Below are 25,470 nucleotides of genomic sequence, written 5' to 3'. Positions count from 1 at the left end.
CATGTCCCTGTTGTAACCAGGAGTAAGAAAGAGAAGTAGTTTTGTCAATTCTGTTGCCTTTTAAACATAAATATTAAAATGTCTTTGGAGGTATATTAAATAATTGTTTGTATCTATATGATGTTAGGCAACTACAGAACTGTAGATAATGGGAATGGAATGTTGATAAATGGAAACACTTCCAGCTGTAGGTCCTCCATCATTGTGGCCCTAGTTTAAAGTGTTTCCTTCTGGAAGCAATGGGTGGCTGAAAGGAATTTATCAGGTGTTGTGGCTGGAAAAAATGTATAATCCATTCCTGGGGGGCAAGCAATGCCCATAAGAGTACATCAGCAGGTATTTCTATCCCAGTCTCATGGGCAAATCTAGGGTTTTAGGATGCCAAAAGAATTGTATAAAGGTTGTGATAGGTTAGGCCTATCCCAAGGTCAGTGGGTAGAACCAGGAGTGAAGTCAAATATAGTTTAGAAAGGATCCCTTGGTCCCGGAGTCCTGGACAATTTGAATTGGTAGGAAATTCTGCTTGGTATCAATCCCTGATGTTTTGGTAGTTTGTTTTTCATTTAAGGGGGTTTGGATGGAGAACTGAGTGGAGAACTCCGAGTTAGTGCTGGAAGTTACAATTCCATGTATCATGCAGGCAGTTCGATAGATGGTAATTGAAGAATCGCAAAGGGAGGGCAGGTCTGCTGGAGTACTTAGTAAAAGCGAGTTGCTGTTGTGAATGACATTTAGTGCAAATGGATACTTCAAGCGGTAAGTATGCCCCTTCTCTCTTAGCTCTTCCAGTAGGGGGCATAAGGCTCACTTATTTTTGAGAGTGATGGGGGGCAGGTCTTGGAATAGAATAATATTGTCACCATTAAAGACAATTTGATCATTTTCTCTTGCCTTTACTAAGATATCCTCTTTCAGAGTGAAGGAGTGAAGCTTTGTAAACAACATATAATATTTCTTGGAGACAAGGATTCTGAGCCTTTTGGTCTCAGAGCTCAGTGAGCTCTTATAAACTTATAAAATATCATCAGGCCTTTCCAATAAAGTATTGAAAACCTTTTGAAGTACCTGTTTGATTTGTTCAGAGGAGATCACCTCAGGGATGCCTTTCAGTCTGATGTTATTACATCTACCAGGATTATATAAGTCTTCAATATGTCTATTCATCTCTATGAGATGGTGGGCATTTGTATCAGCCATTTGCTCAAGCCGCAGGGTGGCTCTCTTTGTTTTCTAGCCCACTATACTGAGGTCATTTTCTCCGTGAGAACTAATAAATCAGCCTTCAAGTCCATCATGGCTGTAGAGAATGTATTTTAAATATCAGCAGCGATGGTAGTCATGTCTGCATAAGTGAGAGGGAGATTAGCTGGAGGAGCATGGCTTACCGATTCCTCTGTCACTGAAAGTGATTCCTCACTGTAGTCTGCCTTGTAGTGCAGGAACAAACCATAGATTCAATTATGCACTATTGATAGGTTATTACCTACTTTATTTCCCAGATGGAAAAACAAATTTTGGTTATGATAATGTTAATGGCAGTTGCAACACCTTCTCTTAAATCACTTGGTAATACATAGCATAAGGCCTCATTACACAAGTGATGATGACTACATGGCGTTAACAGGACATTTTTTGCAGCTTCTTTAACTTCCAGGTTGCAGCAACTTCACAGTCGCAGTGTTTTGTTTTAATGTAACAGGTGTACAGAGTGCAGATGAGTGACATCAATTGCATAATGTCTGTCCACAGTAGTACAAGTGGATGGGTCCATGCAGCTTCTATATCCCAAAAGACTTCAATGAGATGTCTGAATGCAGCATCTGGAAGTTAGAGATGGTGCAAAAAACAACCCATTTGTGCTATACATTACTAGTGTGAATGAGACCTAAAATGTGGTAACCCTAGAACCAGTGAACAGCTGTTTCTGTATCTTGCATTAGCCCACCTACTATATGTGTGGATGTGAAAGTTTCAGCAATCATAGCTTTGGGGGAGGAGGTTGAAATGCACTTTGTCATCTTCCCTATGGGTGCCAGAGGATCTTGTCCTACCACTGATCTTCAATATTCTGTAAATTCAAGGAGCTGGTAAAATACATCAATAGAGCACGCCAAAGCACACAAAGTGTGCCTATTTCTTAGTGAATTGACACTATTATAATACATAAAACAAATTTATGTGACCAATTAGTTACAAATAGCTGGTTGTGATGAAGGATCTGAAAAAAATTTAACAATTCATCAGAGAAAAATCAATACAGAACAGAAGCTGCATTGTGTTATATCATCAACAACATTTTAATGTAAAAAAATATCTAACACTCCAAGAGAGATTTCAAACTGTTTACCCTGTTTAACAGCACATAGTCCCTGTCTCAAGTGTGCATCTTATCTAACACAGTTAGAAAGTGAACCGCTTTGAGCCTTTTTCTTTTGAGCTCTGAAGAATAGGGTTTGCCCTTAAAATGTGGACATCTCTCTTTGAATAGATTTTCTGTTGTAGGTTCTTTTGCCGAGTGCTTTTGTGAGTATAAGATATCATTTTTCATAATAAAGTTTTGTTGAGAATATCTCAGGATGCCAGTGTACTTTCTGTCTGTTTTGTAGTATTGTGCAAGTATTTCCTCATCTGAAGGCTACAATGGCATGGCATCATTATTCACTTCTGTGGGAATAGCTGAATGAACTCTGGATGAAAATAGTCAAATAACTGGCTTGTGCCCATTTACCACTCAAGCACTGATAATTCATATTATACAGACAACAATCCATGCACAAAAAATGTTTTCTATATGGTTTAATTATTGGAAATGAATGTAAGAAATTTGACTAAACCAGTTTCCATTGAAAATAATTAAAAAAAAGGAAAATAAAGGAATAGTGGTACTTAATAAATGATATTGTTCACAGATAGAGACAAATCTTTAATCTTTGACTGCACCATGTAAGAAGCAAAGGTATTGAGAAAACTGTAGCATTTTTAAGACACACGATTCATACCATAAATCATGCTGGCAAGACAGTGGAATACCATGAGCTTGCTTAGGATCATTCATAGCCTTGAGAAAATAATATTTCTAGATTTAAAAGGTCATAACCATCAATCAACAGAAAAAGAACTATGCTTAGTTACATTACAGTATATTACTCAACAGCATGGGTTTATTAGTTTTTTTTGTTTGCATCTTGGATGTGAAATTAGTAACAAATAAAAATGCTGATTAAAATTGTTTGCTTTATAGGATAATGTTCATGCTTTACAGCTAATGTGGCTGATACTGTGAGGTCACATGTTTAAAAAACACATCATAAATACATATGTTTTATTTAAATACACTAGTAATTTACATTTTTAAATACTTTTTACATCTATTATGGAGAATTGTTGGCCCTACAACTTGCAAAGACATGATATTGGTTGAACTAAATGGACCTGTGTCTTTTTTCAACCTATGTAACTGTACTGTATACAGTATATGCAAAAAGAAATCCTTAACAATCCCCTTCACCCCAGTTGTACATTTTACTTATTTTGGTTTTGTAGATGTGTTTCTACCTCAGTAACGTTTTGTACATGAAGTCTATCCTAACATGTTATACATGTTTTTGTGCAGTAAAGCTTTTTGAAACAAATTTAAAAACTTGAATGAAAAAGAGAAAATTGGAAAATGTGTTCTTGTACTTGTATAAAATTTAAAGCCCACAAATATTTGGCCCAATATATGTTCAACTATGAGAGTATTTAAAAATACATTTTTACAGAATGTTGCATAGTGTTTAAACTTAATAGAAAAGTTAACCTTGCAGGCATTATCTTGGTGTCATTGATGATTATCTAGTAAAAATGATCCAGGCTGGGGATCATGGAGCATCTGCAGAAGCAAAGGAGATAGAATAGGAGCAGTGGTGGTGGTGGTGGTGTGTGTGGGGGGGGGGGTTTGTAACATTTTAGATGAATAGCTGTGATCAGTGGCTTATTAGCTGCTAATCACAGCTAATCTTATATTAAGGAGAGTCTGCTGAATTGTTCTACTATAACTTCATGATCACTGAAGTGACCATGAGCTTATAACAAAAGGGGGAATGAAAGTGACATATGGCATACTGACCTGGACAGCTGAAAGTGGTATGCCAAACATCACTGGCAGTGAAAAGGTTAAATAGCATGCTTTAGGGGATGCCAAAAACATGTATGAGGAACACCAGCAAACATGATATTTACAAAGAAAAAAATACCCTTTAAATTGCCAGCTGATAAATGACATTTTCCTTCTTACAGTGTGTACAATGTAAATGGAATTTCCTTCATCCATTCCGGAACCCTATCCTAGATGATGGTCTGTTGCAGATTTTAAGGGGGCGTCAGAAAAATAAAACTACAAAATTAAAATGGTATCCTTGGAACCTAGCATAGAAAGTGTAGGTTATGACATCATCTACTCAAAATCCTCTCTTGGGATCTCAAGCCAACCCCATCCTTCATGCATAAAGGTTTATGTTATCATGGTAAGTCTTGTTAATTACAAAAGTGTAGTTATTGGATCATTTTAAAGGTTATTGTAGTAATTGCAAAGGAAAGAGAAGATGACACAGATTAAAAATTTAAAAACATATTTACTAAAAATGTAAAATGGTAAAAACAAATCAAAGTAAAACAAAAAACACAAACAAATTAAGAGGATACATACATAAAACTTACTTCTCTAAAACATAGTTTAGCCTCTTTGCATGAATAACAGTCAGAAAATTGGTAGACTTTTTTTTTCAATACAGCAGGAAATGTCATGGCAGAAATGATCTTGCATAATGGTAAGATTTTATTTCAATGCTGCTCTCGTGTTCAAAAACAGTTGCTACTACTTACTAAGGTATCATTGGAAACCCCTTGAAAGTCTGTCAGTTATCATTCACTAGCAAAACTGTAGCAGACTACATACAGTATTGGTACAGATGGCATTCTTATTCCTATAAAACACATATATTAATTGTGATTAGTTCATAAATATAAATTCATAAAAGTAAGCATATAAGGTCCATAAAATAAAGAAAATATACAGTAATCTAGGTCACAGAAGTGGGCTTGACTATACATATCGAATTATCAATTATTATTGGGAGGAAGCACGAGATACAATCACAGCTGTATCTGTTGGGTCCTTCCAGATGCAGGTCAGTCGTGTAGCTACTTATGTACAGTTGCAAGAAAAAGTATGTGAACCCCTTGGGGTTATGTGGAGTTTTGCATGAATTGGGCATAAAATGTGCTCTGAACGTCATCTAAGTCACAACAATAGAAGAACACAGAACCAGCAAACACAAATGCTCCTGCGCTTGGGAATGGACTCGATGCAGGCTACAACCACATTAAGAATGTCCTGGAACATGCACACCTTGCTGCCCTCTTCAGACCGGGGAAATCCAAATATACTGAATGAGGAAAGAAAAAACAGAGGGCGCACAGGCCTATTGCATTACCATAAAAAATGTTTAATAAAAAATAAAGTATGTGATGTACTCACAAACGACAATATAGTCAAGGCACATCATAAAGAACAGCTGGGTCAAGACCGCGCTGAGTAACAGTCCGCAATAGGGAGTATAGACATCGAAAATACTGACGCATTTCGAGGACTTGCCTCTTCCTCAGAGCTCCCTATTGCGGACTTGCCTCTTCCTCAGAGCTCCCTATTGCGGACTGTTACTCAGCGCGGTATTGACCCAGCTGTTCTTTATGATGTGCCTTGACTATATTGTCGTTTGTGAGTACAACACATACTTTATTTTTTATTAAACATTTTTTATGGTAATGCACTAGGCCTGTGCGCCCTCTGTTTTTTCTTTCCTCATTCAATAGAAGAACACAGTCTGCTGAACATAATACTACACAAACATTAGATGTTGCCATGGTTTAATTGCACATAACATGTAAACATTCACAGTGCAGGGAGGAAAAAGTATGTGAACCTTTGGACTTAATAACTGGTTGACCCTCCTTTGGCAGCAATAACCTCAACCAAATGTTTCCTGTAGTTGCAGATCAGACCTGCACAACGATCTGGAGTAATTTTGGACCACTCCTCTTCACAAAACTGTTTCAGTGTAGCAATATTCTTGGGATGTCTGGTGTGAATCGCTCTCTTAAGGTCATGCCACAGCATTTCAATCGGGTTGAGGTCAGGACTCTGACTGGGACACTCCAGAAGGCGTATTCTGTGCTGTTGCCTCCATTGTTTTGTTGAATTACTTGTATGCTTTGGGTCATTGTCCTGTTGCATCACCTATCCTCTGCGGAGCTTCAGTTGGCGGACAGATGGTCGTACGTTTTCCTGCAAAATGTCTTGATAAACTCTGGAATTCATTTTCCCATCAATGACAACAATCCATCCAGGCCCTGAGGCAGCAAAGCAGACCCAAACCATGATGCTCCCTCCGCCATGTTTTGCAGTGGGGATAAGGGTTTGATGTTGGTGTGCTGTGTCTTTTTTTCTCCACACATAGTGTTGTGTGTTCTTCCCAAACAACTCAATCTTGGTTTCATCTGTCCACAGTATATTTTGCCAGTAGTGCTGTGGAACATCCAGGTGCTCTTTTGCAAACTTCAAACGTGCTGCAATATTCTTTTTGGGCAGCAATGGCTTCCTCTGTGGTGTCCTCCCATGTACTCCATTCTTGTTTAATATTTTCCTTATTGTAGATGTGTCAACAAAAATGTTAGCATGTGCCAGAGATTTCTGTAGGTCTTTAGCTGACACTCTGGGATTCTTCTTTACCTCATGTAGCATTCTGCGCTGTGCTCTTGCAGTCATTTTTACAGGATGACCACACCTAGGGAGAGTAGCAACAACGCTAAACTTTCTCCATTTGTAGACAGTCTGTCTTACCGTGGACACATGAACATCAAGGCTTTTGGAGATACTTTTGTAACCTTTTCCAGCTTTATGCAAGTTAACAATTCTTTATCGTAGGTCTTCTGAGAGCTCTTTTCTGCAAGCTCTTTTCTGCGAGGCATGGTTCACATCAGACAGTGCTTCTTGAAACCAGTAAACCTAAAACAGGTGTGTGTTTTTTAAGGGCAGGACAGCTGTCAGCAACACATCCAATATCATCACACTGATTGGAGTCAAGGTTGGCTCACTCCTGGCTCCAATTATCTCTGGGAGAAGTCATTAAGCTAGGGCCTCACATACTTTTTCCTCCCTGCACTGTGAATGTTTACATGTTATGTGCAATTAAACCATGGCAACATCTAATGTTTGTGTAGTATTATGTTCAGCAGACTGTGGTCTTCTATTGTTGTGACTTAGATGACGTTCAGAGCACATTGTATTCCCATTTCATGCAAAACTCCACGTAATCCCAAGGGGTTCACATACTTTTTCTCGCAACTGTAAATAAATGGCAGTGACTTCTATGAACACTCCAGTATGCAATACTTCGCAATGTTTTAGAGTCTTGTGAAGTATATGAAAAGGACATACTCTCTGATAAGTAAACTGTGACTTTCTTTAAAAACTAGACTGGTTAATCATTGCATTTGAAGTTATTTTCTCCCTGAATAAAATGCACTAGAAATCATATATTTTCATGTTATCCTGCAGAAGTATACCCATGAATTTTAGTCTTCATTATGAACAAAACAAGATTTCAAATGCTTTTCTTTTTATTTGATAGGTGCCTTATGTACATTGTAAACTTCTCATATAATTAAAATTTAATGCCAAAGTGTACATTAACATGGTCTCTTTTCCTGGCCATACAGAGGGTCTTTAGTTGGTCCAATCCAAGGTAGTTCAGTATCCTGCTATGAACTCCCATCAGGACCAGTGCTGACCTAATAAATATATGCAGCGCTGAAAACATATTGAATAAACAGATATATTATGCGTTGTGGAGCTCTAACGCTATATTACAGTGCGATGAACATCTGCGGACGTTTCCTGTGCAGGTAGTGACTTTAATAATACAAATAAGCACATAAGTCCCAAATTTAGGTGAAAACTGTGACTCCAGTGATGTGAAAATGAGTGTCAATTGCAATAACCAGATAGCACAATGTAATGCGCTTTTGAGTAATTAAACCACTCCTGGTCCTCTGGATATGGAAAGATGAAAATCCAAGGATCATCTGGCCAACCAACCAAAGGACAGGTATCAAATGGTCATCAGTCTCCAGGGAGCATAAACACTCATCCATCCAGCAGGGGGATCACTCTCCAGGTAACAGGTACCAGGTACCATGCACAACCACCAGGGGGGTCACTCTCAGTAATAGATGCAGAATCAGGAAAAGAATCCACCCTAAGGGGGGGCTCGCAATCAAACGAGCCCAAACAAAAAAGTGCTGATAGTGCAGTATGTTTATTATTATCCAGGTAAAAACAGATCACAATGGAAAAAGCACTCACAGTATGGTGTGACAGAACTAAAGATGGCCACCGGTCTTACACGTGGCCTGTGCGGCGTGATGTCACCACCCTGGCTCCTCCCTATGGAGTGCTGAACTGTTTGTAAGATTCTGGCATTACCACTAATTACCAATCATTTTTTCTTACCACTAATGTGAACAAAAGAAACATAGCTAAGTTTTTATTTCTCTATAATGCACAGGCAATTCAGCTTTAAAAAAACAGAGTGGACTTGAATTGAGATAATTACACCTTCAAGTTAACAGGATTTGTTACAGAACTTAAAACCATAAATAATGGATTTTTTAGAACTACTCTGAGTAAATGATATGAGGAAATTATGAGAACACATACTTTTTTTGGTAGAAAAAAATATGCTCAATTAAGTTTTATGCATCACTTTTATTGTCAAGACCTGTAATAAAAGGTTACGGTTAAATTTTAATAGTAACCATTTATTGGTTACTATTTATAAATAACAGATGTTGATGCCACTAACCTTCTCTCCCAGTATTAACTGCAATCGCCCTGTATTTCAGTATTTAGGAGCATTTATTTTTAAATATTTTAGAACATTTAAATTAGCAATCATACCTGTAAATTGACTTATTTTTAACACTATGGCCATAAAACTCACCTTATAACCAACAAGCAGCCTTTATTGATTACAACATTACTCAATTCGTGGAAACGATTAAGCAGTTTCACCTCCTGTCTTTGTCTTAAATAATTCACAAAAGTAATTTCAGTTTTAGTTTTCCATCAGAGTTCATCTGTTTGAAAATATGAGCTTGACCTATGTGTCCAATATATTGGAGGATGTTCTATTGACAAAATGTGAAAATCACTGTGATTTCAATCAATTATTCAATTACATTGTAGGGATCTTAAAGCTGTATAATTATGCAAAGAAAATCAAATATTCATTATTACATCATGTAACAGTGCCCATATGTTATAAATGAACTGATAAGCTACATTGAGAAACATTGCCTTTCTACTTAAATTTGCATATAAATGTAATTCCAGTTATATTGCTAGGTCCAACTCCTGATTTACTACAATCCTTAAAAAGCATAAAACATGTTTTTTGCTCTCTTATACCTGCACTAGTTCTTAATTTATCCATGAGAGAAATGTTGACACACATCTAATTATCTATCGTTGCCCACAGAATGTCACATCATTGCATATATCTAGTGATGGGCTTGATGTTCGAGTCAAACGTATGTTCGATTTGAACATCGGCCGTTTATGTGTTCTGCCGCACCCCCTGAATGCATTGCACTTTGACAGTGCATTGTGATTGGCAAAAGCAATGCACCTGACCGCAGCACAATTGGGCAGAGCTAGTGTTGATGTCACCACTAGCTCCGCTCAATTGTTTACATCTGATGCAGTGCTTAATTGGTATTAATAAAATCCATATATAAAGTCTATAAATGATAGAAAAATAAATGCCAAATCTTCTTCAAAAGGTTAAGATCCCAACACCAATTCTGTGAGGAGATGTAACACACTGCACCTCAGGTGATAGAGCCAAGCAGCTTACCAGATAGGTATGACCCTCAAATTATAGAGTGGTCAAGAAAGCTCAATATCTCCATGGAAAACCAGCCTCCATATCAGTCACCATAAGAGTTCTACCAGAATCAATCATGCACTGTGGCCAGATACCATCACTCCAGAGGCAGTGATGAAACGAACCCCTCATACAAATAATGCAGAGTAGACAACCATAGTGAAGTATGTATACAAGTTTATTAAAAGTAATGCACTCACATAAAACTGATGTACAAGTGCCTGTGAACAAACCATCCAATGGCCACGGCATTCCGTGTGCTGATGTCATACGACGCTGGTCCAACCAATGTGTTTTGTTGCAAGTAAATGTCATCAGGGGCACGGTGAACAGACGGCAGCGTGCTATAAATATACCAAAACCATGAAACCGGCTTGTGTGCCATTGGGAGGAAGTGATAGAGGTTTGAACTGAATCACCTCCCACCACTAATAAATATACCTCCCTCTTGGGATGACATAAGCTATAACACATTGCAATATTCACTATTAAATGAAAAAAACATATAAACATTTACAAATATATAAAAAGTGTGTGGATATTATAAAAACGCTCACACATCAACATAAACCATGATGTGCCTACCACTCTAAATCAGACAGTGCCACCTATTAAAAATGAACTGAATACATCATACATAAAAAATAAATGAAGAGGAAACCTGAAACAATCTACCCATTATGAATAATACTATTAACATCCCACTCTATATTCATGCCATGGGAGGTATAAGATTTCAACTCATATATCCATCTGGTCTCTATCTTAGAGATCTCCCTCCGAATATAATTTCCTCTCCAATTAGGGGAATACTTATCAGTAGCTAAAAAACTAGTCCTCATGGTGTCCAGCACAACAACGTCGACTCATCGAAATCAAAAAAAAAAAAACAGACCCGTCCACACCCACCGAGCACTCACCTCTATCTGACATTTGCCGGTCAGACGTAAACAATTAAAATACAAAAATATTCACTGCGCTAAGATAAACCAGGTGGCGAGTGCTCGGTGGGTGTGGACGGGTCTGTTTTTTTTTTTTTATTTCGATGAGTCGGTGTCATTGTGCTGGACATCATGACTGACGATGGATTACATCAATGGAACCATTTTTTTGCCTTTTTTTTAAATAAAGGAGTGTTTTTATTCATGTTGTACACTTTTGTGGTGAATGGGTAGGGGTACTGTGTACCCCATACTCATTCAAATGGGTGGGCCAGGATCTGGGGGCCTCCTTCTTAAAGGGGGCTTCCAGATTCTGATAAGTAATTCCCCTGAGACCCCTACAACCACAGCCCAGGGTTGTGGGTAGGAGGCCATTGTCATCAACATGGGGGCAAGGTACTTTGGGGGGGAGCCCCCCTACTCCAAAGCACCCCCCATGTTGGGGGCATGTGGCCTAATACAGTTTGGGGGGTGGTCATTCACCCCCCCCCCTTTCCTGGCTTGCCAGGCCTGTGCTCAGATCAAGGGTCTGTTAGGAATTTTTTTCCCATTTTTGGGGGTGGGGTTTCCATTAAAAAAAGCTACCAGGCCTAAAGGGCCTGGTATGGCTTTTAAGGGGAACCCCATGCACTTTAAAAAAAAAAAAAATTTTGCCTGTGCTCGGATCAAGGGTCTGGTAGAAATTTAGTGGGAACCCATGCTCCCCCCCCCATATTTTGAGGAAGGGGTTTCCCTTAAAAGTCCTACCAGGCCTAAAGGGCCTGGTAAGGCTTTTAGGGGAACCACATGCACTTTTTTAAACATTGTTTTACTAAAGGATCTGGTATAGATTGGGGGGGAGGGTCCCACTCTGTTTTTTTTTTTAAAATGTCAATTTAAAAAAAATGTCAGTCCTGCTGCAGCAGGTTCTGTACATTGTACAGATGTGCAACTTTACAGGTAGTTTAAGGTTACCCCCCAGGCATGATATTTAAAGGGATGTTTTGTTTTGTTTTATTTTTTACTTTAAGCAATGAAAAATGACTTCCTCTTTAAAAACGGTACTTTTTGAAATTTTTCTTTCACTGATTCATGTCTCTCAGGGCAGTACCCGAGTCTCCATACCACTTTTATGGCCAATAACTTGCATATAAGCCTTCAAAATGGGCACTTTTGAAATTATAAGTTTGAGTCCCATAGACTCGCATTGGGGGCACAATTCACTAAAGGTTATCACATGCATTATGTCAGTCATGTGACCACACATTGCATGTGACACTGAAAATGTCAATTCACTATTGCAGTGTACAGTATTTACCGAAAATAGCAAAAATGCTTGGTAAATACTGCATAAAAAGACCTAAAAGTAAATTCACTAAAGGAAATAAATAATTAAATGCATGCAGTAATTAAGTAGTGGTTCAGGCATGAGGTATGTACTGGTATCTGTCAGTAACTGTCATGGGTTAAGAAGTGGGTAGTCACTGAGTCCTTAACAACCTATGAGTCATCAGCTGTCAGTGGGGTTCCCTGCTGACAGTGGAATTGAAAAATTGCCGACAATTAAAAAACGTAGCTACTGGACTCTGGATAAATCCAAAGGGAAGACACGTATCCTAGTCTCTCAGTGTAAACCTATCTCCCGGTCTCCAGCTACCTCAGGAGAATGCCCACATGCCCTGGACTCTGCCCAGTGACTCTAACCTAGTCACCCTGATAACATTCCTGTATCCATGAATGGATGCCTCAGCCTACCTTTGTGGATCACATTACAGAACATTTTAATGCTCACCCTTGTTTTTTTTAGTAGTTCTGTTGGACTTGGGGAAAATGCGGAAGGCTCCCTGTTTTCGACATTGCAATGCCATCCCCCACTACCGTGGGCACTTGCTGGGGTCACCTGAGAAAGCTATGTCTTTCAGGTTTTCCCTTTGTGCTGACACTATTCACCTGGTGTTTTAAGTCTCTCCTAGACCTTCTCAGTTTACTTTGGTTTCTGCTGTGTCTTTTTTCTGAGACTTTTCTATTTTTTTAACCATGATTCTTGGTTATTACAGTTTTTTCTGGTTGTTCTAAATGATGTTATTGTTTACTTGACCTGCACTGTCATGCTATGTTTTTTTAAAGTGCAATGTCTTTACATATTTTATCTTGTAACGTGAAAGGTTTGAACTCTGTGAGCAAGAGGTGGCTGGTCCTGAGGGAATTTAGAAACTCCCACACGAATGTTATCCTGATTCAAGAAACACATTTCCGGAAAGGTAGCTCCTTTAATTTTGCACTCAAATATTTCCCTTCAGTATATGTAGGTCCAGATTCAACAGGAAAATTGGGAGTTGCCTTCCTTATTAAACGTAAGTACCCGCTCTGGGTCCACTCCTCCAAATTAGACCCCCATGGTCCATTTGTATATCTTGACTGTCATTTAGGTGGAAAACCTCTTACCATTCTCAATCTGTATGCGCTGAATGCTGGCCAACTGTGTTTTCTACATGACATAATCTCCCCCCTTTTACGTTCTCACATCCATTCATGGTTGTAGGAGGAGACTTTAATTTGATCATGTCCCCTACCAAAGATCAAATATCCCTTCGGGGTCACCTGCCTTCTAAACAGCTTTAAAAAAAAAAAACACTAAAACACCTTACTCTTAAGTTTAGATGCCCAAAAGGCATTCGATAGATTGATTTGGCCTTATATGTTAGCGCTCCTGGGCAGCCTTGGATTGTGTAGTCCATTTTTTAACGCTGTCACCACTCTATACTCTTTGCCCACGGCACAGGTTAAACTTCCATGTGCCACATTTGATTCCTTCCAAATGTACAATGGGACCAGACAGGGGTGTCCCTTATTCCCCCCCTTTTTGTTTTATGTATAGGACCTTTGGCAGCAGCAATCTGGTTACACCCTGATATTAGGGGGGGGCAAGGTCAGACAAAAAGAGTTTAAATTATTCTTGTTTGCTGATGACATCTTATTGACCATTACTGATCATCATGTTTCCTTTCCAGCCCCACACAAATTACTTAAAAATTTTAGTGACCTGTCAGGGTTGGGCTATAAAATTAATACATCCAAAACCCAAGCCCTCCCTCTCAATCTTTTTCCTGATCACCTTGCCCTTCTTCAGCATAATTATCACTATCATTGGTGTTCTGATTGCTTAAAATACCTTGGCATCCATATTATGGCAACATATTCCTCCCTATATTAGGACAATTTTGTGCCTTTGTTTATAGATATATGGAATTCATTGACAAAATAGGACAGCTATACTATCTCTTTCCTAGGTAGAATAAATGTGTTGAAGATGTCCATATTACCAAAGTTATTATATCTATTTGAGACTATTCCAGTCTATGTACCAATGGTACAACTCTGATCTCTCCAGAATGCTTTCCTTAATTTTATATGGCATAATAAGGCTCACAGAATTTCTCACTCTGTTCTACTTGCTCCGTGTTCCCAGTGTGGGTTAGGGGCACCTGACCTACTTAAATACTATTGGGCTACTCATTTACGGCATATATTGTCATGGTCAGTTAGATCACCTAGTAATAGGTGGTCTGAAATTGAGATAACATATAGCTTCCCTATACATCCATCCTCTCTTGTCTGGTCCTCACATACTAAGCCTAAATCATCTTTACTCATCCCACTTCTAAATGCCATGTTATCATGGTAAAAATCTGGCGCAGCTGTAATAAAAATTGTTTTTATCTCCTTTGTGCTCTCATCTGACTAATGTATTATACAATCCTGCGCTACCTGATAGCTTAATCTAATCTCAAATGCTCCTGTGAGCTCAAGCTGGTGTGTTTCAGATACGCCATTTACTAAATCCTGCGACCCGAAAACCTCTTCCTTTTGAAGAACTCAGAAGCAGATACAAAACCATATCTCCGAGAGTCTTTTATACACATCTACAATTTCAACACTTTTTCTCTACCCAAAGGTCCCCACTTTCAATGGATAGACTTACCAGTTTTGAACATACATGTCTGTTGGGTCCTGCTGAGACAAGGTTAATTAATTACCACTATATATAAGATATTGCAGGAGTCCTCTACCTTGATTGAGGAAACCCACCTTTATATGCGGAAATGGACTGAGACCCTTTCCTTTGACCTACTGGGGAAAATTTTGGAGGCACCTTCTAAGACGTCTCGTTGTATCATACATAAAGAATATATTTATAAAATCATGATGTATTGGTATAAAACTCCTGTTATATTACACTCTTATAATAAGGCTATTTCAGTGGTTTGCTGGAGATGCAAAGGTGAAAGAGGAACAGTTGTTCATATTTTCTGGTATTGACCCAAAATTAAAGAATTTTGGTCCTCAGTGCAAAATGTCCTAGAGTTGGTTTTGGAGGTCTCCCTACCATTAGATCCTTTACATTACCTCCTAGGGTTACCTGTTTCTGGAATTCCTAAACATTGTAAAAAACTTAGTATATATATATAAAAATATATATTAACAGCTGCTAGAAGACTAATTTCTTGTTACTGGAAATCCAATGAGATTTCTATGAAAAATCATTTCATCTCAGCGGTAGCAGAAATAAGATTTATGGAGCATCTCACTACTATCTCATGTGATAACACTGCTACATTTTCTACAATATGGGATGTTTGGGATACTTCAGTTTTTGGAACGTCTGAAAGTGCTACCCATTCCTCACACAAACCTTAGCTCTTTTTGTGTATTGAAGTGTAGGTTTTTTTTCTTTCCTGCGTCTCTCCTCTTCATCTTTTTCTAGTTTTCTTTCTCATTCCCCTTTTATCTCTGAGATATAGCTCATCTCCTTTATTAGACATACATTTTTCAATTTACTGTGGTCTACTGATAATGGAGTGGGATATTTCCCACTTTGAGCTTTGTTAGATGTATGGTATATACTGTGTTTTTATGATTGTTCAACCCTTTGTCGCTGCTGTTTGGCTACTGTTGGGTTCTGGTTGCTGAATCTCTTAATTTTATCTGTGTCTGATAATTTTCAATAAAAATGACAATAATAATAAATAAATGTTAAAAAATTAGCTAAAAAATGGTGTGGGGACTCCCCCCTCATTCACACCAAGGCCTTTGGGTCTGGTATAGATTTAGAGCGGAACCCCTGCACCAACATTTTTTTTAAATTGTGTGGGGTCCCCCCAAAATCCATAATAGGCTATCCAAGCATGCAGCCCGGCAGGTCAGGAAAGAGTGGGACGAGTGAGTACCCCCCCTCCTAAACCAAATGAGGCAACATGCCCTCAACACCAGGTGACCCTGCCCCCTTGTGATGTCATTGACCGGAGCATGCTGGGTTGATGATGTCACAAGGGATCGGGTCACCCGGGTGGCCCCGCTCCTTAGATATGTAAGAACTGTAAGGTCAGCTTAGCTGTCAGACAACGAACGCCAGCATCAAGAGTGGAGCCTTTTTTTCTTTTTTTGGCACAGCGGTGGATCTACTTTTGGGAACATTTTTTAAATTTTTTGTTGTTTTAATGAAGTACTTGTCAAAGACTGTCTACTGTCATTTTTTACTCTATACTTTTTTCGTGAATGAGTAGTTGTACCATATAATTCATACTCATTCACATGGGGAGAGTTGGGATCTGGGGGCTCCCTTGTTAAAGGGAGCTTCCAGATTTGGATAAGCCCTCCACCCGCAGACCCCCACAACAACAGGCCAGGGTTGTGTGAAAGAGGCCCTTATCCCTATCAACATGGGGACAAGGTGCTTTGAGGAGAGAGCCCCCTTGCCCCAAAGCACCCCCCATGTTGAGGGCATGTGGCCTAGTATGGTTCAGGAAGGGGGGATGCTTGCTTGTCCCCCCTCCTTTCCTGACCTACTGGGCTGCATATTTTGATAAGGGTCTGGTATGGATTTTGGGGGAACCCATTCCATTTTTTAAAACAATATTAGTTTGGGATTTCCCCTCAAAATTCATACCAGACCCGAAGGGCTTGGTATGGATAGGGGGAGACCCCACGCCTTTTTTTGCTAAATTTTGAATTGCAAGCAATTCTTTTTACATTAAGCTGTCAGTGGAGAACCCACTAACAGCTGAAACATTACTGCATGTTTTCACTACTAAAATCCTGAATGACTTAATAAAATGCGGTATTTCAGTAGCTTTTTTTAGTTAATGCCAACTTTTTTTAAAAAAATGCTGTGTTGTATCTTATCACATACTCAGATTACTCAGGTAAGTGAATTGTCCTCTAGGTTCCAAGTTTGCAGTCAAACTGAGGTTCAAATGTTCATCCGCGAACCGAACAGGGGGGTGTTCGGCCCATCACTGCATATGTCCTTATTATCTCATATCAACACTGAAAAGCTGGACCGCTTCTATTTGTTATACATTAAAACATGGCTGCCAATATTTCTGATTCTTTAGAAAAGCCATGCCACTTAAAGACATCACACCCTCTACATCCTACAGAATTCCCTATGAAACTTTCTCAAACACACTCAAGAGGGTTAATTTAATAAAGCAAATAGGTTGTTCACTTTGCAAGGGAAGTTGCACCACCCTCCCTCTTAGATTGTAAACTGCAAGGAGCAGGGCCCTCCTAACCCTTTTGTTTTGAACTGTGTTGTTGCTGTATTGTCTCCCATTATATTGTAAAGTGCTGAGCAAACTGTTGGCGCTATATAAATCATGTATAATAATAATAATAATAACAACAATAATATATCTGTGAATTTGCCCCAGAGCTGAACAGAGGGTGCAGCTGAAAATACCCAATAAGCAGGCGAGATTTGACTAATGTTCAAGTTTCAACCAATTCACTCCTACTATGTTTGCCCCATTCATCTATTTATTGGTGATTGGTAATTATTTCTTGTTAATATTTAGGTAGGAAGTACTTGATGATGAACTCAAAACATGAACCTAAATCCCAACCTTAACAAAATACAATCTAATGCCTGGTGGGCTCTGTCAAATTAAATCTGATCTCCATCTTTTAGTGAAGTTTAAACAGTTCATTTGGACCAAGCTGCACCAAACTAACTGTACGTTTGTAAATTAATTGCCTACATAGTGGATGAGACACCAGTCTTGGTGTACTTTACACCAGGGTGACACATGGGTATATAGATAGAACCCTCAATAAATAATAGCCAGGATCTGATTATAATTACAGGTCCTGAGGCATAGATGTCCTGCAAAGCCAGCTGTATTGCAGTTGAGTTTTAGCAAAACATGGCATTAGCTTATTCTGGAATCCTGCAACACATGTAAGTTCATTAGCTGTCCACACGTTTTAATAGGTGACATTGTTTTGAATGCACTAGCATAGTGGGATAGTGGGATAGTGTGGTTGTATTGTGGTGAACTATACACTGTGTGCTTATTTCATAGAAGTAATTTTTGAAAACATCTTTTGTACTTTTTAATGTAAAGAGTACTTTTAATATAAGATACAGATACTCACTTCTTGAGTGCTGCTGTAATAACCCTAATAGCTTAAGAAAAGAAAACATATTATCCTGCCCATGGAGTAAAGCCCCAAGGATAGATAAAATGATGGAAAGCAAGGCCTAATGTATATTCTTTGATACTTTAATAAAGTATCAAAGAATATACAGTAGGCCTTGCTTGCCATCATTTTATCTATCCTTGGGGCTTTACTCCATGGGCAGGATAATATTTTTTCTTTTCTTAAGCTATTAGGGTTATTACAGCAGCACTCAAGAAGTGAGTATCTGTATCTTATAGAACTGCTCTGACCCTCATTTTTTCTTTTTTCTCTTAGTATAGCTTATAGTTCACTAAGAGATGCAGTTTGTATTCATTTGGAAAATACAAAGCTTTCTGTGAATGGCTGAGCAGTGGTCAACTTGACTTGAATTTGTACAGGGAGCGAGATGAGAAGTTCCCTTCCTGTTCCAGGAACACAGTACTGTATACTGTATGCAGCTGAGACTACATACAGTTTACACAGCAAACACAACTGCTGCATATCTTAGTGAAATAAATAAAAATGGACCAGCTTGGCATAAATGAATTATTTAAACTTCACTAAAAACTGAAGATCATCTTTAAATTGCTTTTACAAAAAGTTAATCAAAAAGAAACCTCAAAGTCTCTTTACAGTTTACATTTCTGTTATCAGTAGTTTTTAAAATGCCCAGCAGTATGAAGTACATCACATTTCGACCATTTACTGTAATTTGATATTATGGAAGGTCAGTCTAATAGTACAAATCTTGCATTAAAAATTATTACCAAGACACAGAAAATTTACTGTTCATGTTGGCAAGATATCAGTCATTTAATCAACAATTAATTCCTAAGTCTCTTTTTTCTCTTGAACAGACTTTGAACTGATAAAGTGAAGCTATGCAGATAATTTGATGTGCTATCACCATGTTGAGGAAATTGTACCACGCTGAGGAAATTGTACCATTATGAAAAAGTTCAAAGTAGGCATTTAACATATTTTTTGTTATCTTGATAACAAAAATGATGGATAAAGTAATGGTAAACATTTACTGTATGTTTTAGCTGGACAAATACCTATGTATTTATACATTAATTTAACTTCCATCAAACATTTTTGGTAGGTAGGATACATAGGGATGCTGAAAGTATTATTTTCATTAAATTTGTAGTTACAGTACCTCTCCCAGAGTCTGTTCACATGCATGCTTCTTATGCAACAGTTTGTCTTTAAGGGAAGAGCCCTAACCAGACAGAGAAACTGCCTTTTGTTGGCCAGCACCCACCTGCTAATCAGTTTAACAGGAGGTTAGGTACTCTTTACACTCACAACCATGCTTAAACAACCCTTGCTTACAGTTTGTGCTATTCTGTCACATATTCCATCCTGCTTGGATCCACCTCTACCCTTATCTCCAAAGGGGATCTCTTCACTATACCTCCAAAGGTACCTTTTACTAAGGCCTATCACTACTCTGTCAAGATACTTACAGATTTATTTAACCATATTTCTACAGAGTTTTTGCAGGATAAATGTGTGGTTAACATATTCTGAACCATGATTTAGCATGCTTTCATTTTGTCCACTGCCACTAGCAATGTTGACAAGGGAATGGTTTCTGCACTTTTGGGTGTTTCTGTTACAGATCTTTGGTTAACCTCCTCAGCCTTTGAACTACAAAACCCAATTATACTCTCCTGGAGTTTTCAAAATTGTTGGACACGCTTCCTCAAATTACCCTCCTCAAACTGTAGGGGGCTGATGTCCGTGGCACTTTTTATCTGTGCTTTCATCCATCTTGTTACATGTTTCAGCCTTCACATCCAACTGATCTCCTGGTTTACATTCCCTTTGCTGTTTCCCATGACAAACAAATCATCAGATAAAAACAACGCATTACTCTGTTCACCATTGACAGCAATGTTCAGCAAAGTATTACACCTCCTCATTGTCAATAATGTTATTAAACATGTCAGAACTCATGTGTTTGGCAGGGTAATGTTGGCAGAGGGGCTTTACACAGCAGCGTGGCTACCTCCCATAGCAACCTCACAGTACACCAACTCTACTGCCATCTGCTCTGACTTTGTTATATTCATCAGCACACTAGAGATACAGTCAATCTCCCCAGCAGCTGTAAATGCCTTACTCATCCTGGGAGAAACAATACCCAATTAAAAAAGCAGTACTATTTCAATAATACCAATCTATAATACAGTCCATACATTTTTGTAATGTTATCACCAAATGTAAAGACCCTTCTCACAACTGGGTCAAATAAAGTGTGTTTTAATAAAATGTGTGTCTTGTCTTTATTCCATATGCTTCATCTCTTACTTAAACAATTCTCTCATCCAAAGTAAATTAAAAAGTGATATATAGGGCAGCATGCTCCAATAATTATGCCACACATAATCTTGAATTGTACTCACATTGAAATAGGTGACATGTGCCACAAACCCTGTGCTCCTTTGTGCAAAACACTCTCCCTCTTGTTCATCTACTCTTACCCCATCCAAAATGAAATCTTACATATATCATATAGTTACTATCAAGACTTTTCCCAACAGCGTCCTCAGTAACCAATGTCCAAGTCAAAAATACAAAATCACCACAATAGTGTAATACCTCTTTAAATTCTATTCATGTTCCAAGCAAATTTCAATATATACTGCATTATAGGGCAAAACATAATCACCCTATAGTGATATCTGTCCACCATGTGTACACCGCAACACACTCTTAAGCTGGTCAAATTGCGAAAAAAATGTAATTCGAAAATTTTTTCTATGAATTTTCATTTGAATTTCGAATTTTGTTCGAAAAAAAAAGATTTACACTTTAGGTCTCTCCACCCACATCTCATTCATATTATCTCATTCAGCTTTATTATCTCTTTATTTGTGTTGTATTCTTGCTACTCACTTACTTTTTTCTTCATTTTTAAGAAAATATCACAGTATGCATCAATCACGTAGAATGATTAATCATTTTTGACTAATTTTATCTTAAAAAAAGATTTACACTTTAGGTGTCTCCACCCACACCCCGTATCCCTATTGTATTGTATTAAGCTATTCTTTATGCACTCACCCTGTTTATATTTTCCCATTCTATATACTAAATGGGGGAAAATGTTTCATTTCCATACTATAGCATCTTGCTTATTAAAAAAAATAATGTTTTTTCTTTTGTATGTCTAATTTAATTTAACTTTGTTCTGCTCTATTTTTCATGCTATTGTCTGTTTTAGAAATATAAGCCAATTTATAATGCAAAAAGCTCCTGGACTTTAGTCAAAAAAGCACTTTATACTAACCTACAGCTGTATTTTGACATTATTGCAAAACCACATTAAATAAATGGGTTAAGTGTTTTAAGCTATCCGAGGATAGAGCTGTCTATTCAATCAGGAGCCTTAAACTTTGTATTTTCAAGGACTATTTTAACATGTTATTTATACATATGAATTATAAAATCTATACTTAGCAATCAATAAAATTATTGATTCTTCTGAGTAAGATCTTAGAGTAAATCTAACAAAATATCATTAGTGTACCAGTATGCAAGCAGTGTGAACTTCTGTATACCCTTTAGACTTTTAATAACACTACATTAAGCACAAATTAATCTCATTCAGATTAATTGTCTCTTTATTTGTATTGTATTCTTGCTAATCACTTATTTTTTTCTTCATTTTTAAGAAAATGTCACAGTGTGCATCAATCACTTAGAATGATTAATAATTTATGATTAATTTTATCTTGTGCCTCATTATACCGTAAATGTTGCAAAGACAAAATTACATTTTATGTCATCTTTATGGTGTAACAGGATTAGAGAAACTTAATATGATTAGTTTATTACATCAGAAACACTAATGTGACTATTGTGTGGATATTTTGTTAAGCAGATTTTAGAAGTTTATTTAGATATTACATAGAAACCGCACGTCGCTCAAGAAATATAGGTATATAATGTCACATACAACTCAAGATCAATCTCCAGCTAGAAATGTAAAGGAGCATCAAAGCAGAATAATGACCCATATTGTGGCACAGATTGCACAGTATAAAACTTAAGGAGTTCAAAATCTGGTACGACTGCATGGTAGCCAATCAGCATCTAACTTTAGCTTGTTCAATCAGCTTTAACAAAAAAACTGGAAGCTTATTGGTTTCTTTGCAGAGCTGCACCAGATTTTGCACTCTCCAGTTGTAGCAAATCAACCCCACGGAATTTACAGAATGTTAGGAACAACAATGCCTGAGAAAAATAACCCACATACAAACCCATTTTAACAAAAAAGAGAAAGTTAGTCAGATAAGGAGATAAGCAGAAGAGCCATTGATACAGTCCTGGTGCCTGTGGATGTAGAATGTACAACAACATCCCTCAAAAGGATGGGGTTGCTACATGTGACAACTTCTTATCGTCTACACCAAACCACAAATACAGTGTCGATGATGTTACACAACTCATTGAATTAATTGTACAGCTAGTTCACTTACACTAATTCCATTTATCTCCAGTGGATAGGTACTGCTATAGGAAGTAAAATGTCATAACAGTATGCTAATTTATTTATGACAGACCTGGAAGGCAAATTTCTTAGCAACATACAACAAAAGTCATATATATGTACTATTACTATATTGATGATATTTTCATCATATGGACAGAATGGTAAGAAAATAATAACACAGTATTATTTCATGTTGACACATTCATTCACCTACTGGATCATCATCACTCATTGTAAATGGGAAAAATCTTTAATCACACTAAAGAAAAAACCTTTAAAAGAATAGTCTCTCTAAAGTGTTCATTTAGCTATAGGTACAGTTCTGTGAGATAACCAGAACCTAGCTTCATATATTTCTTTGGAGGCAGCAGACAACTCAATCACAATAACTCCTGCCATATTTACCATGTAACATGTTAGGAAAGGCAAACTTATCCTTTAAACAGTACACAGACTCAATGGTTCTCTTTTTGGACCCAGCAATAACTTGCAGTATTGAACCTAGTCCAGCACCAAGCTCAGAAGTTAAAATGGTTATCTTTTGCACTTTTACTCCTTCTACAGATTGTTCCATAAGAGCACACTGTAAAATGTAACCACAATACACTTACATTGAGAGTGTAGTGATATGAAGGCACTTTCACAGCTCCACGGGTTTGTGTGTGTGTGTGGGGGGGGTTCTGGATCTGCTCTCCACTGATCTGGTCTTCGCTTTACAAAAAAGTGTAAAACAAAAGAAGAATAAAGTAATATACATAGTAATGCTATAATGCGTGTGTATACAGTATATATATATATATATATACACACATACTCAAAAAATTTAAAAGAATGTTACGGCTGTTTAAACACCATGTGTTCTTTTATTAAATGAAAAAAAACATTTATTAGCTCCTGATTCTATGTAAATTGCAGAAATCATTTACCGAACCACCTGCATTAACTGTGTGTGTAACATTTTGACATGCACAAAACATGAAAAAGCCGCCCTACTGGTGAAGAGAGTGCAGGCTCCTTATCACTGGTTGACCTCCATTCAACTGTCTGGATCAAGTGGAAGTCCTACTTTTATGTCAAATAGAGACTTGGACGACATCAGTGTTGTAAGCAGGGGAGGACTGACCATTTGGAAATTCGGGCACTGCCCGAGGACCCGGGGTCAGTAGGGGCCCCATGAGATGCCCCTGGTACCTTTTTTATAGGCTTTTTTGAGTTTGGACAAGGACACAGGGGCCCCATGATCCCCTATTGCCCGGGGGCCCCATGAGTTGTCAGTCTGCCCGATTGTAAGCACACATTCTTTAATCAAGAAAGCTTGATTAGTTTGGCTACACATAGCCTGAATTCAGGTATGTCTGATGTCTTTCTGTTTATGCTCTGGATTATTCCTGAGAATTGTATGGACTGTGTTTGTAGCCAACTTGTCTGTACTTCATTATGGGCCTGTTACCTCTCCTACCGTAAGTGTCCTTGTCACTGTGCTCTGTCAGATTATCTGGAACCTGGATTCTGTTTTTGACTGGTTCATCTGCATCTGTTCTGGCCATCTACCAGCTGACTTTGCTGCTGTCTGCATTTTTCCCTGGCTATATGTCTGAGACACAGAGGGTCCATTGAACTCCTTGACATCTGCAAAGTGAACCACTGCTTTTGCATGAACAAAACTTAGCTTGAAGCGGGGTGGCTAGATTAACTCAATGTTATATATGCACTTGGGTGCTTTAGAAAATGTGTAGGATGAAATCCAGCTTTTGGAAAAATTTGTATTTCGGCATAAATACTGCTTAGGACTAATGCACAACCCTCAGTAAGAATGAATTCTAGAGTAGACTGTATATCAAAACTGTGTTTTTTTAAGGATAGTTACCAGAGAGGTACATAGCACCTAGTCTGTCAGTGTCTGGATTAATGTTACAATGTAATCCCAAATGCAGTTAGTACAACTATTCTGAATCCTCTTGTGCATCTCAGGACACATTACTTAACTATATAAACATATAGGTGCAAGTAAAACATATATGTTTTACTTACTTTCGATATAAAACATAGAGGAAATGTGGTGACCACATATCATGCTAAATCTGTTATGTTATTGACCATGAGATCTCTAACACAAAAGTATGGAGTAATATGATACCATTTATTAACTTGATAGATTGAAAATGTAAACTTCTGAAACCCACAACAGTAAAGTCGGTCTGTATATGCAGTAAAGCATACTTGTTATACTCACTGTGGAACCTGAGGGGTTAATCCTCTGTATTGTGTAAAAACGCTGTTTGGACCTGTTTTCTCTGTCCCTTCTCTTGTTCAAATGTCCACCTGATAAGACAGACTGAACCCGTAATCACCTGCACATGCTCAGTTTCGTGTGTTTTGCTAGATAGGTTTTTGTTTTCTTGAGAGAGTGCATGTGATCAGCACAGGGCCAATCAGCACTGTCCAGACAGAGGGTAAGAGGTTTTTCATCCTCCTAGAGCAGAAAGAAAACTCCTCCTACAAGCTTTAACCAGTGTTCTGCTGAAGTCACAAGACTGCTCTAACTGCATTTCCATGTTGTGTGTACTGTGGGAGACCATATAGAGTGAATGCA

The sequence above is a fragment of the Staurois parvus genome, unplaced genomic scaffold (genome assembly GCF_062004578.1).
Source record: "Staurois parvus isolate SC_StPar_1 unplaced genomic scaffold, SC_StPar_1.0 ptg000155l, whole genome shotgun sequence".
NCBI lineage: Eukaryota > Metazoa > Chordata > Amphibia > Anura > Ranidae > Staurois > Staurois parvus.
This window is presented reverse-complemented; position numbering follows the sequence as displayed.